General features: G+C 38.0%; 1 protein-coding gene across 3 annotated transcripts in view; it reads left to right on the top strand.

Annotated features, from left to right (window-relative positions):
- The window catches only part of EPHA3 (EPH receptor A3), a 177,399-nt gene that overhangs the window by 28,352 nt on the left and 136,381 nt on the right, over window positions 1-12,666 (top strand). The window contains exon 1 of one of the 3 annotated variants that reach the window (XM_086883595.1): window positions 5,729-5,957. The exons of the other annotated variants lie outside the window; for them this stretch is intronic. The gene's annotated coding sequence lies outside the window, so the exon portion shown is untranslated. Of the gene's footprint in view, window positions 1-5,728; window positions 5,958-12,666 lie in introns of those variants that run through there. 3 annotated transcript variants of the gene reach the window in all.

Here is a 12,666-nt window from a genome sequence, read left to right as displayed (position 1 = left end):
AGTAAGAATGCCAAAAGGTCAAAATAGATAATAAAGATGTATTGTATTATCTGAGAGAGAATGAACAAATAAAAAGAAGAAAAAGTGAAGAATTTTAGAAGTAACCCAGAATAATTTGATTAATGTGGAGTTTGCATAAAACCAAAATTAGGTTAAAAACATTGTTTCAGTGTCCACAAATCTCTAAAAATGTGTAAAAAGAATAATGCAAGAAAGATGGTATTGGGATGACTGACATAGAATGGTTTAGAATTACGTTTTTTTGGTGCCACTTGACATTTTGTACTGAAATGAACAGGGATATAGGGGAAAACAGGAGATCAAAATATAATGGATATTAAAAAGGAGCAAAAGAAGATGGAGCTGAGGAAGAGACCAAGAGGAAATTCAGGAAGGAGGAAAAAAAGAAAAATGTAGGATGCAATCTTTAAAAAACATAATCATGTATTAAAGCTGCAAACTGAGAAAGAAACAGGCATGGTTTACAGGTAATTTTTTTTTTCCTCTTGTTTATTAAACCAGGAAGAGAATTCATGTTTGCTTCATGCTCTGGGGTCTGTAGGGCAACATGGTCCATTCTCTCCAGAGGGCTGTGTGTTCCTGAAGCAGTGACTCCTTCCATAGCAGAATTTCTCCTTTTTTTAATTTTCTTTATTTTTTTAAAGTATCTTTTTTTCATGGTTCAGCAGATACCTTAATGGGTAAAATAAGTACAGAGTCCTTTTCAAAGATATTATAGTATAAAGCAAAATTCTAACCATTCTTTGCCTACATTTTTAGGGACAGATTAGAAGTTCTCTGTGCTTTTTTTTTCCATGAAGGTCACACAAATGCAAATATCTTTATAGTCATGCGCACACTCTTGTCTTTTAAAGAAGTTGAAAAACAAAAAGCTCTACAAATTTATATACTTTTAATAGTCTATGCAGCCTTTGCCATGTGTAAAAATAAATTTCATAGCCTTACAGTAGATAAGATAGTATCTGTGAGTTGCATTAGGTCCTGAGAGGTCAGGGTTTTTATCAGTCCTGCTGTACAAATCTTGTCTTTTCTTCATGCAAACAAGTTGGTATTTTTTAGTGTTTGCATGATAATTTCAAAAGCCTTGTCCAAAAGAAACTTAGAAACTTATTAAACTAGAACTTCTGCTGCTGGTATATCAGAGCAGCCAAATGCAATGTATGTGAACTCAGGGAAACACTTGTGGAAATCAGGTTTTTATTTTATTGGAAGTTAAAGAAACTCCAACCACCCACAAATCAAAAAAGCCCTGCCATTCCCGAAGAAAGCAGCCTGTATTAAAAGAATTCAGTTAAATTCAAATGAAGGCTATAGACCAGATCATTGTATTGATATCAAGTTCTTTGTGATTGATGGTACAAGAGTGAATAAGAAATTAATTTGATAGTCATTGATTTTGTACTGCAGCGTATTGACAGCGTGCAATGTGATATCTGCCTTACAGAACTTGATTACTTTCTTATTGCTCTTAAAGGTTATTCTTTATTTCTCTGCTTCCTACCTTTTTATTACTACGAAGAAATTAACATTCCAACCTTTCTGTTTTGAGCAACTCATTTGGTATCACGGGGTAATTTGGTCTGGACCACTTTCCTCCTTTTGAGAAATTAAGTCTTCATTAAATCTCTTGCTTCCAAAGTTTTCATAACAAAATAAGATTTAATGGATAGCTACATATACAAAAGTTTTACTGGGTATGCAGAGTTAAAGACTAGGTGATAATTTCCTCTACTCCTGCCATTAAATTTTTTCCTATGTCTTCTTTAAACTCTACTGCCTTTATTCCACAACTCTGAATAGTTTCAAACACGTGAAGAGTCATCAAACCACAAAAATACAATTTATTGTATAAACTTTGGAACTTGGAAAGCATTTGGACATTAATACTGAGGGCAGTCTCAGTTTTTGAGGCTATTATCTCTGGCTTTTTGTGCTTGTAGGCGTAGGAAATTTAAGAGGGTATTTGACCTACAGCTGTAGAAGAGTTTTGCTTAAGATACGTCATTAGACCTCTCCAAAATTCTGTAAAAAGGGTAACTTGCAGAAAAAAAAATCCACATATTTAAGTTTTTTGTGACAAATTAGGATCATTGGCCTGCTTTGCATAAGTGTGCCATGGAATTTGCATACAGTGGAATGCTGGGACAGGTAGAAGTTGAGGACATGAAGAATAAGTTGCAATTTTCAGAAGGTACCATGCTACTTTAGCAGCTGGAAGTGTAGCTGGAATTGACCCAAGCCAGAGTTTCAGTTTAGCAAATACAATTGCTTGATTTTGGTGGAATTGTTTGAGGAAAGAGCTGGAAAAGGGAGCAAAAATTAAGCATTTCAGTCATCGAGCTGGGTCATTTTAGAAAGAACTGCATTTTGACATGGAGGATTACTGTGTTTTTTTAAATGTTATTATGTAGCACAGCAACAAAACGTAATTTGAGTTTCATTCTTATTTGTGGCATAGGATCTATAGGCCATGCACATGATGTGTTTATGGCTGATCTGTTTATCAGCTGTAACAATGTCATATCACATTTTTGAATTTTAGCATTTTAGTTGCACATATTTGAATTGTTTATGCACTTCCTTTAATGATCAAGTCAATATATATCATAAATCAGAGGAAATCAGACAAAGAATCATCTTTGGTGTTGTGTCTTATGACTTAGAGTTTGAGACTAAAAGAATTTTATTCTGTTTTTAAATTTGCATGACCCAGATGTTATTTTTATGTCAAGACCAAGCATGAGCCTCCCTAGAATGTTTTTGTCAGAACAAAATAGTTAACGTTGTATTTCAGTCATTTCCATGGCTGGGAAAGTTCATATCATGTGAAAAATTTATGGACAATATATTACAGGGGAGGACTGTGGCGTGATAAGAGAGCACAGGATATTAAAAGAGATTATACATCCAAAAAATAAGGAGAAATTTACCATACTCAGTAACTGCAGGGTGGATGGGGAAGAATGAGAATGGAAAATTAGCTCCCAGATAAAAATCCTCAAGCGGCTGCAGGTCAAACACTGACAAAGTTTTATTTGAGTGGGGATTTGTCCCTTTGCCCAGTGTTCTCCTGGCCCTGGGCTTCCTGTGTGGGTTAAACTCCCCCAGTCCCCTCCTGGGCACTCTGGAGCTCCCTTGGTCTGGGCCATGGTTCATGGAGGCAGCAGAGCCATGCAGAATTGCAATGCAATTTTCCAGCCATTCCTAAAAAAGAGAATCGCAGTCTGCTGTCCTGCTATGAAATAAAACAGCTGGGTGGGGTGAGGGAATGGTCTGCTTATTTGTTTCTTCTCACCCTGGGTTGTGTGTGTTTCACTGTGGGTAATTGACACCACAGTTCACAGCATCTCTGAATTTGTTCCACTTTGTCATGAATACCTGATACTTCTTTGTCCTGTGGTTCTTAGCCTCCTTCTGCAAGTGCAGTGAATAGGATTTTATCTTTTTTTTCCCCTCTAGATGCTGTTTTGCTCAAAGCAGATGTTTTATGACAAATAATTTGAGGGTGTAACATGGAAGAGATGTGAAATAAAGCTGCTTGAGTGCAGCATTGTCTGGAAAAAAAAAGTAGAGGCCTGTGGAAGAAAAATAATGTAACAGCATCACTGCAATTGTAGTTGGAAAAATGACTGTATTTATTTAGATGAAATTTACTGAGTGAAATTTATTTGACTGTGATGTTATAGTACAGTCTGTAGTATAATCCATTATATTAATTTGTTTTGTGGTAAGATTTTATTAGTTTCTAAGCAATATCTGGATGTTGTTTACCTATTAGTTTTAGTAGTTGTGAAAATTTTGCGCATAACAAAGCTTTGAGTTGTTCATAATAAAAATGCTTCTGCTTTGAGGAGCATTTAGCAGTCTATACCTCACATAGAAGAGGTGTGTGATGGACAGAAAAGAGCTGAAAGATGTGTTTATGCCTTTGTTTATGGAAAATAGAAGTTGAAGAGATCACTTGAATTCCAGAACTTCCATGATTGTATTGAGTCTTGAAGGACCTGGAGATATCAATTCTGGAGACAGCTCTTCTACAAATTGCAAAGCACTTCCTTACTCCTCATAACAAACAGAAGCAGACTGGTAAATAACAAACTGCAGTGGTAGAAGGACAGTGAGCTGACCACAGGGAAGTTGGACACAGAATTGAGATGAGACACTGCTGTCATTTTTATCTTCTCTGGTTTAGGAAACGTAGTAAACACCAGCTTAGGATGTGTTAGCTTCCTTTGTCTTCTGCCAGAAGTCTGGTGCTGATGCAGAATTGTGTGTCAGCTTTAGAGCTGATCACACTGTGTATAATTCATTAATATTTTAGGAACATCTGATTTTAATAGCAGAGCTATTTTGCGACTAATGTTTTAAGAAGCTATCCAGAAGACAGCTTGACTTCATCTTCTCCTGTTTGTGTTTTCTTTTTAATAACATCTTACATTTTAATTTTTCTCTTTTAATCTGTGCTCTGATATTTTTTGTTGTCTTGATTAAGGAAAGTCACAAAAGATCACATAAACATATCCTTGGCTGCAGAGGATTCAGAACTTGGCTGGTCTGGTTCCTTCATGTCTTGCACTGTTTGCTGAATCGTGGAATTCTTTTGTCCCTGAGAGGTCTGATGTTTGGGTGCCTGAAAGGAGGAATTCATAGATGGATTTTCTTGAGTAAGCAGCACTTGTGATTTTTTATTAATACCTCTGGCTACTGTTACACAATTTCTGTTGTCTCAAAATGCAGCATGAGCTGTGTTCCCAAACTGGAGAGTGCTTAGGAATTATCAGTGGTACATACACTTTTTTTTTAGAATGAGATACATGTTTCTTCAACTGGAAATATTCAGGGTGGGTTTTCCTTTTCCTTTTCTTTTTTCCAGCTGTTCCTGTTTTAAACCTGTAATTTGAATAGTTAAAGCAGCACAAGAACATAGGAGGAGCATTCATTACAATGAAAGGAATAAAGCTCTGGTGTTTCAAAAGCATCTAGATTTTTGGATCCTATTGGAATTAGTGAGTTTGCTATTTGTAAAATTAAGCAGACACTTCTGAATTTGGGGAAGCAAGTGTTTTATTGATTTCTTCTGGTTCTTGTTAGAAAAGTCAGTGTTGTGAAAGTTCTCTTCTTGCCCTAAGAAGGAGTCAGAACTATAACAGGGAAAGTTTTAGGGGCTGAAAAAGCTTTAGTTTTGGAGCATCAGGATTTACTTTGAGGTTGAGGAGCTGTGCTTTTCTAAGAACCTTTTCCAGCAGTGTCTTAAAGTGAGGTTGCTGACCTTGTCTCTGAAGTTGTTCCTGTTAGCAAACTCGTTGTCAGGCTGTGAAATACAAAGGCATTGTTAAAAAAGAAGGAACCTTGTTGACATTTTATTGGGAATTTTTAAAGCATCAGAAAACTTTTAATAGGTAGGTTAAATGTGGGCATTGTATTAGTAAAAAGAAAAAGTAATCTTGAACTAATTGAAAGTCCACAATTAGTCGGGATCACAGGTGGCAAGAAGAAGTTTTAATGATAGCCTGGCCCAGGCCTTGAGGTAAATTATGCATAATTATTCATAACTGCTATTTTTGGCTTGCTTGCATTTGTCCTAGACCTCTGCCTGAGGAAACAATTTGAAATAATTAGTGTGCTGGTGCACTGACAATGATGAATGAATCAAATGCATCTGGTGCCAAACACGGGTCTTGATAAGAAGCAGATAACTTTGGCAACTGTGGATTTTTTGTTTTTAGATTTCTGAGACTGGGAACAGTTTGTTCTTGTTGGGGTTTTTTTTTTTTTTTGTTTTTTTTTTTAAAGACTGACATGTTCAACATAGCAAATTACCACTCACTGGGCTATGATCAAAGTGCCGCGAGGAATTCCAGCGCTGCGAACACGAAACAGCTCTGCACTCTGTGTGTGCAGCTATTCATGGCTGAGAAAATGAAGGGGTTATTAAGGTGGGACATTTTGAAAACTCAGGTCAGCAGAGCCAAAAGTTAATGTTGAACCAGCAAGATGCATTGCTTATCTTACACAGGTTGCAGGCACATTTTATGTCAATATTCAGCAGCATAAATACAGCTGTGTATCATTATTGGAGGAAAGTTAAAACAGAAACAGAAAAGATTGTGTTCAGATTCCTGCACTGTGGCTTAGTTAATGCTTCTGAAGTCCTCAGAGGCATTTTCCTTCTCTGGTTTGAATGATTATTTCTATCTATGTAACTCACTTTGTATGGGTTTAGGTTCAGGTGAACGTGAGGCTCTTTTAAAATTAGATGTGTTTAATGAAGAGGGAAGAAGTTAATTTTAATGAATATGCCCTAAATTTCTGGACTTCTACATATTTTTATCTTGCTGGACTAGTGAACAAATGTTTAGTAGTTCTGAATTTGTTCCAGATAAATTGATTAAAACAGGGTGCAAAGTAGTGCTCAGGTTGGTGATTCCATAACTGATCTGTGAGCAGCAGTCTCTCAACTGCTCTCAGAAATTGTCTTCTACTCACAACCTTGAAATTATGTGAGTAAAGTTCTCTGCAACAAATGTGGCTCTAAAGAAAGATTTTCCAGACTGAAATGCAAGGTATAAATTTTGTGGGAGAGCTGACAGCCCGAGAGTTGATCTGTTTATTAACTTTTGTATGTGCTTCAGGTAAAATTACAAAATAATCCTTGTTAAAATGAGGATTTAAATTTTTGAGCTTGTTGACTGCCGCTGCATATGTTGTGCTTTAAAGGAGTTGATTGGTGACAGGCATTTTATGCATTTGATTGAACCTTAAACTCTGTGCAAACTTCAATAGAATTCATATAATAAATTTTCCAACTTGTAGCTAGTCTTTAGCCTTCTGCTTCTATATGTAATTAATGTTTTTTCTAGTGATTTTTCCAATGCCAATCCTAATAAAAGAAACACTTCTTTGGGCAGTGAACTCTTAATATGTTGAGGATGCCTTGGCAGAATATGGATCTAGAGGAGTTTTTAGCCTATCCAAGCGAAATCTCAGTTCCTAAGACAAGTTCTGCTGTGATAATAAATTTGAATGATCAGATATTTTTTCTTGTGAACATCTCCCAGGGCTGTGTCCAAATTGCCTAAAATCACTGTAGTTTTTTGTTTGTTCGTTCTTTCTTCTCAGTGGTTGCTGGATTTGCTGCTTGGATGTGGGAGGATGCTGGGGAAAGAAAACATGAGGAACAACTTCATGTTTAGAGCCTTTAGTCCAGAACCTAAAAAGGAATTAAAGTATTAAATGCTGACTCACTGCCTATGCACCTTGCAGGTTGTTCACTCAGGCAAAATATTTAACTAGCATGGGTTATTTTTATCTTAAATGCCAAAGATGCCAGAAGTAAAATGCAAAATGAATGAATGCCTGAGCAGTTCACAGTCTCTTGAATTGCTATTACAGTCAGACTGCTCAGAGCCTCTCTTGTTGTCTGCTTCATTCTGGATTCTGCCTTTTTACACAACTGCTGAGCTTGTGCAGCCAACTCCTGCAGCTGACTCAGGTGTTCCTCCTGCAGAACAGGTGTCCTAAGAGAGATGTAAGAGGATGCTGCATTCTACTTTACAAAATCATGGGGACCCTTGACCTGTGGCCAGAATCCAGAATACATTTTTCAAACTCTCTCTCTCCAGAAGTACCAGAATCCAGACCAGATCTTGCCATTCATCAGGTTTTCCCACTCTTCTTGAGTTCAAAGGTCTTGTAGGAAAGAAGATGCATAATCACTGAATTAGGTGGTATCACCATGTGTGTGCACCCTGGAGCAGAGCTGGATTTCCACACCTGAAAGACCAAGCAGTTGTTTGGCATTTCAGTGGCTTTGTGGAAAATGATGTTATTTTCTTCATTTCCCCGCTCTATTTTGAGGATCTGGTGGGGATGGTTTCTTTCAGTAGGTGCTCCAGACTTTTCAGTGAAGAGTTTGCAGCTCTGGAATCAGCCTAACAATTGTTCCACAATGTCAAGAGCTTTTGACCTGTAGTGTAAACCCAGCCTCTTGACTTGTCCCTGCTTCCCATTTCTTCTGGATGTTCCATGGGGCAAGGGCAGTGTTTCCTGGTGGCTGAAGGTGCTAGCTGACTGTCCAGTGATTTTTAAATGGTGATGATTATTGGAGCACTGGAGGAATCCCCCTTTTTCAAACTGAAAGGAGTAAAATAATAAAAAAAAATAGGTTGTGACCTCTTGTAAGTTGTTCAAGCTTGCACAGAATCACAAAGCCTGTTCCACAAGTAGCAGAAATAAGTGATTTTTATTTTCCCTAGATGGACATCCTTAATACAGATTGCCCACAAATATCCTGTGCCTTCGTGCCTTCTAAGCATTGCCTGTTTTTTCTGTTAAAATATGGTTTATTCTGTTAGCTTTGGGTTTGTAGCAGTTCAATTCTGCTGTTCTTTGTCCCAGCCCATAGAAAAGAAATATTTAAGAGATTTTTGATCCTAGTCAAGTTCCTCTGTGCATGTTGATAGCAGGCTGTCTTGTCACCCAAAGAGGTGAGTCTTGGTGAATATTGAACCTACATAACTGAGGTTTCACTGTTGAGTATTCTTTCTTTGGTTTTGGGTTGTTGGTTTTTTTTTGCCTTCATAGAAGCAATGATGCTGCAATGACTTGAGAGCTTAGAGCTCTATAGGCCTAATTTGCTTTGTAGAGAAAAGAACTGAATCCTGAGCTCAGGGGAAAGAATTATGTCTTTTGCAGCCATTTAGGAAAAATGCTGAATTTTCAATGTAATGAAATGGGAAGCTTACAAGACTTAAATAAGTAAATAATTTAGCCTGGAAAGACTCTCCAGTGGTCCTCAAAATAACTGGATTTTTAAGTTTGCCATAGGAACAAGAGTAATGTATTTAATTTACTCTTTACCTATTAAATTATTCTTCACAAATCAATATATTTGATGTGGAGTTTTTTTGTTTTTGGTGATAGAAACAAATCAGGGTGAATGATGTTTTCTGAGGGAAAGAAGTGAGTGCTTTTATGTGGAGTAAGAAGAGGAAGAATGTTTGGGGTGTTTTGTATGTTTTTTGAACAGTATTTCACATGGGTTTTGTTTTGCAATGGGAAAATAGTTTGTGGTAGATTTTCATGTGATTTGGAGTTACTTTTTTTTTTTTAATTACTGTTTTTTCTTGCAGTGTACTCCTTTCCCATAAAAAAACAAACGGAAAATGATAATTTCTTTTAGGCAACAGGGTTGAACAATGTACTGTTTTCCTCAGATGGAAGTAGAGTGCAAATAAGAAGCTTTACTGAGTAGAAGAAAATGTTCTTTGAAGTGGACAAACTTACTTATTGTTAGTATCTGAAGCTGTCACAGTCAGTCTATGGACTGAGCATGATAATAAGCTTCAAAGGTTATCTTCTTGTGTATTCCAACATTTACACAGAGAGTGGGGTGTGAGGGTTAGGTAATCGATTTTGTTTTGGTTTGGCTTGATTGTATTTTGGTTTGGTTTTGTTGGGGTTTTATTTGGGTTTTTTGGTTTGGTTTGGGTTTTTTTTTTTTTGAGGGGGCTTTTGGGGGTTATTTTGGTGTTTTTTAATTTTTTTATACACCCTTAAGCAGAATAAAAACAGGCTATTCATCCTGTCTCCCTCTTGTTCAGCACTGGGCCAGGAGCTCCTTCAGGGGTTAGCCATCCTCAGCTGTTTTGAGTTTCCATGGCAAAGTTTCCTGCTGGGCGGGAGGGGACACTGGCAGAGGTATTCAGGTGCTGATGACACCCAGGTAAATAAAATGGAATTATTTAATCTAACTCCGTGCTAGTCCTCAAGCCTGGACAATAAAAATCACTGGTGTCCCTCCTAAAGCTTCATTAACAGAATGGACAGTGCTACTTTGACACATTAATTAGTTGCTATGCTTTCTTTTTCTCCAAGTTAACCTTTCCTTTGGTCACTTGACTGAAATTGCTGGTAATTGTAGGGCAGTTAGGGGTCTGTTTGTGCAGAGTGGATGTAAAGGGGCTTTGCTGTCCAAGGGAGCAGGCAAATGGTTCCTATCAACTGGGAGCTGCTGGGATGTGCCTGTCCCACACTCTTCCCCTTAAAAAAGGGCAAACAAACAGAAAAAAAGCAAAGACAAACCCAACAGAATACCACAAGAAGTTACTTTTAAGGAAACCAGTTCTTCCTCACTGGAAAATGAATGGGGTAGTGAGAGTGGGCTGACACAAAATTAGCATAGGGAATATTTCTTTGCCTATTTCCTGCATTATGTTACAATGTGTTATGCTCAGCAGTTACCAACTTTCAGGAAGATCAATAAGTTTTTAATTTTTTTTTTTAATGACTGCTGAATAATGCATTGTACTCCTTCAGGAAAAGAGTAAGATTTTGGATTGCTTGAAAGTTTCTGGCTAAGTAAAACAAAAAAGTTGTACAGGTTAACTTAAACTGGTATAGCTTCCTGGATCTGAGGTTTTTTGTATAGATGTTTAACATTGTGCCATATTTAACGTTTTCTTTCCAGGTGTAAGACAAAGAACCTCACCAAATTTTATTTTTTTTTTCCTAGTAGACTTCTTGCGATTTTTGTTTATTAGCCAGTGAAAACCAACAATGCTTCCCACTAAATGCTCTTATGACACTTTGTTTCAACTTTTCTCTGCTACTTTAGTCAAAGACTGGAATTTTTCTATAGTTTTGATTGTCCTTCTCTTAGCTAAAGTCTCTATTTTCAGAAAGTAATGTCATTAAAGGATGACTCAGTCCATTTGTGTGCTCAGACATTTGTATTTGAGTGTTACAGAAAAGTCCACTTGAATTTTCTGGTTTGTAGTTATTTTAAACCAGGACATTACAGATCCTGTTTAGTCTGATAAAACATGAACTTCTGTTTAGAGAAATGTTGTATTCTTTCTACTGTGATAATTCACTGTGGAGAGGCATGGGGCCCTCTCTCTCAAATCTGTGCTATGAAATAGCATCTACCATTCAAACAAAACTTTTCATGGGCAGAGATGAGTCATTCTTGCATTTTCCTATTATGCCTTTCACAATGGAATTTGTCCTCAGTACTACCACTTTTCAAGTAATAAAGGTAGCAGTAAAAATACATTCCTGAATTTGTCTGCTACAAAAAAAGTGCCATTACCTCACTTTTGGGAACATTAAACTTCCTTTTTTTTTTTTTCCCCTTCAGGTGACCTATTTTGTAGGGCAGATATTTCTGAGAGCTCTTCCTTTTTCCACAACTAATCTGCCTTTATTGTGTAAATCTCAGTTTATTTGTCATTTAGTTTAAATGAGTTGTAAATCTCAGTTTATTTGTCATCCTAAATAATTTTAATTCTAGCTACATCTTCAGTTTTAAGTTAATGTTGTATTTTGTGATCATAAACCAGTAACAGTTGAATGGATTTCAGGTTGTTTCTGTGGCAGGGGTTTTGTTTGATCCCTCCTTGGATCACACATGTGCAGTCACCCCAGAATTGCTGTCATGATTGAATTAGCATTATTTAAATAAGTGTCTGCTAAGTGTAGCCTGGAAATGGTTAACAGAAATCATGTTTCTGCTGTGGGGTGAGGATACCTTCCCTGCTGATGGAGGAGACAGGGCCCTTAGGGTACAGGCTTGAGGAACAGAAAATGTTGGTTGGGTCTGAGCAATCACAGAAGGTGTCTGGGGAAGTGCTTTTATGTAGGAACAAAAGGCCTTGCACAGGTATTCAGGGCACACTCTGCTTTCTCATGCTTGGCTGGAACGGGAGTTCTCTCATCATAATTTAAAGAAGCAACTCAGTGACCTGTGTGCCTACACAGATGCTGTGAAGTGCAGCTACCCGAGTTACTGATTTAACCTTAAATCACCTGCGGACCAGGGGCTGTTTCCCTGACGTGGTTTGTGCTGTGCTTGCTGCTGAGATGGACAATTTCACCTGCATGGTCAAATGGTTTGTGCCAGACACAGGGTGCTCTCCTGAGGATTGTGATGAGGTGGCTGTAAATTATGCAGGAAAGCAGCAGGGCTGGATCTGCTGCTGGCTCCTTGCTGCAGTGTATTGAGTGATACCATTCTGGGAGGGGAAAGAGTCTAGAAAGCAATTATGTGGCTCTAGATGTCTCTTTACCAAAGTGATGGTCTCTCATTTGGGTTGTGGCGCGCTGATGATGTGGCACAGGAATCCAATTTTACCAAGTAAAAGTTGTGTGTTGTTCCTTCCACGCTTCAGGACTCTGCACGTCCCTTGCTGAACCTCTGCAGTTCCTCTGAGCCCATTTCTCCAGCCTGGCTGGTCCCCCTGACCCTCTGGCATATTGGCCACCCCTCAGTTTTGTGTCACCAGCGAACTGCTGAGGGTGCTCTCAGCCCCATCGCCCACACCATTGATGAACATGTTGAACAGGGTTGGACTCTTGGGCTACCTCCAGCCAGACTTTGTGATCACAACCTCCTGAACTCGGCTGTTCAGCTTCAGTCCACCTCACTGTCTACTCACCTTGGCTGTGTTTTATCAGATTTTTTTTTTATCAGATTCTCTATCAGCATGTTATGGGCGTAAGTGGTGAAACTGTTCTCTTCCTGGTAGTTTCCTTGTCCTTTGTGTGCTTGGAAATGATTCCCATGATTACTTTTTCAATTACCTTCACAGGGATGGAGGCTGACCAGACTGTGGTTCCTCAGGATTTCCCTACTCCCCATCCCTC

This window comes from Cyanistes caeruleus, chromosome 3 (genome assembly GCF_971803275.1).
Source record: "Cyanistes caeruleus chromosome 3, bCyaCae1.hap1.1, whole genome shotgun sequence".
NCBI lineage: Eukaryota > Metazoa > Chordata > Aves > Passeriformes > Paridae > Cyanistes > Cyanistes caeruleus.
The sequence above is the reverse complement of the archived record's forward strand: the minus strand, read 5'-3'. Positions and strand labels throughout refer to the sequence as shown.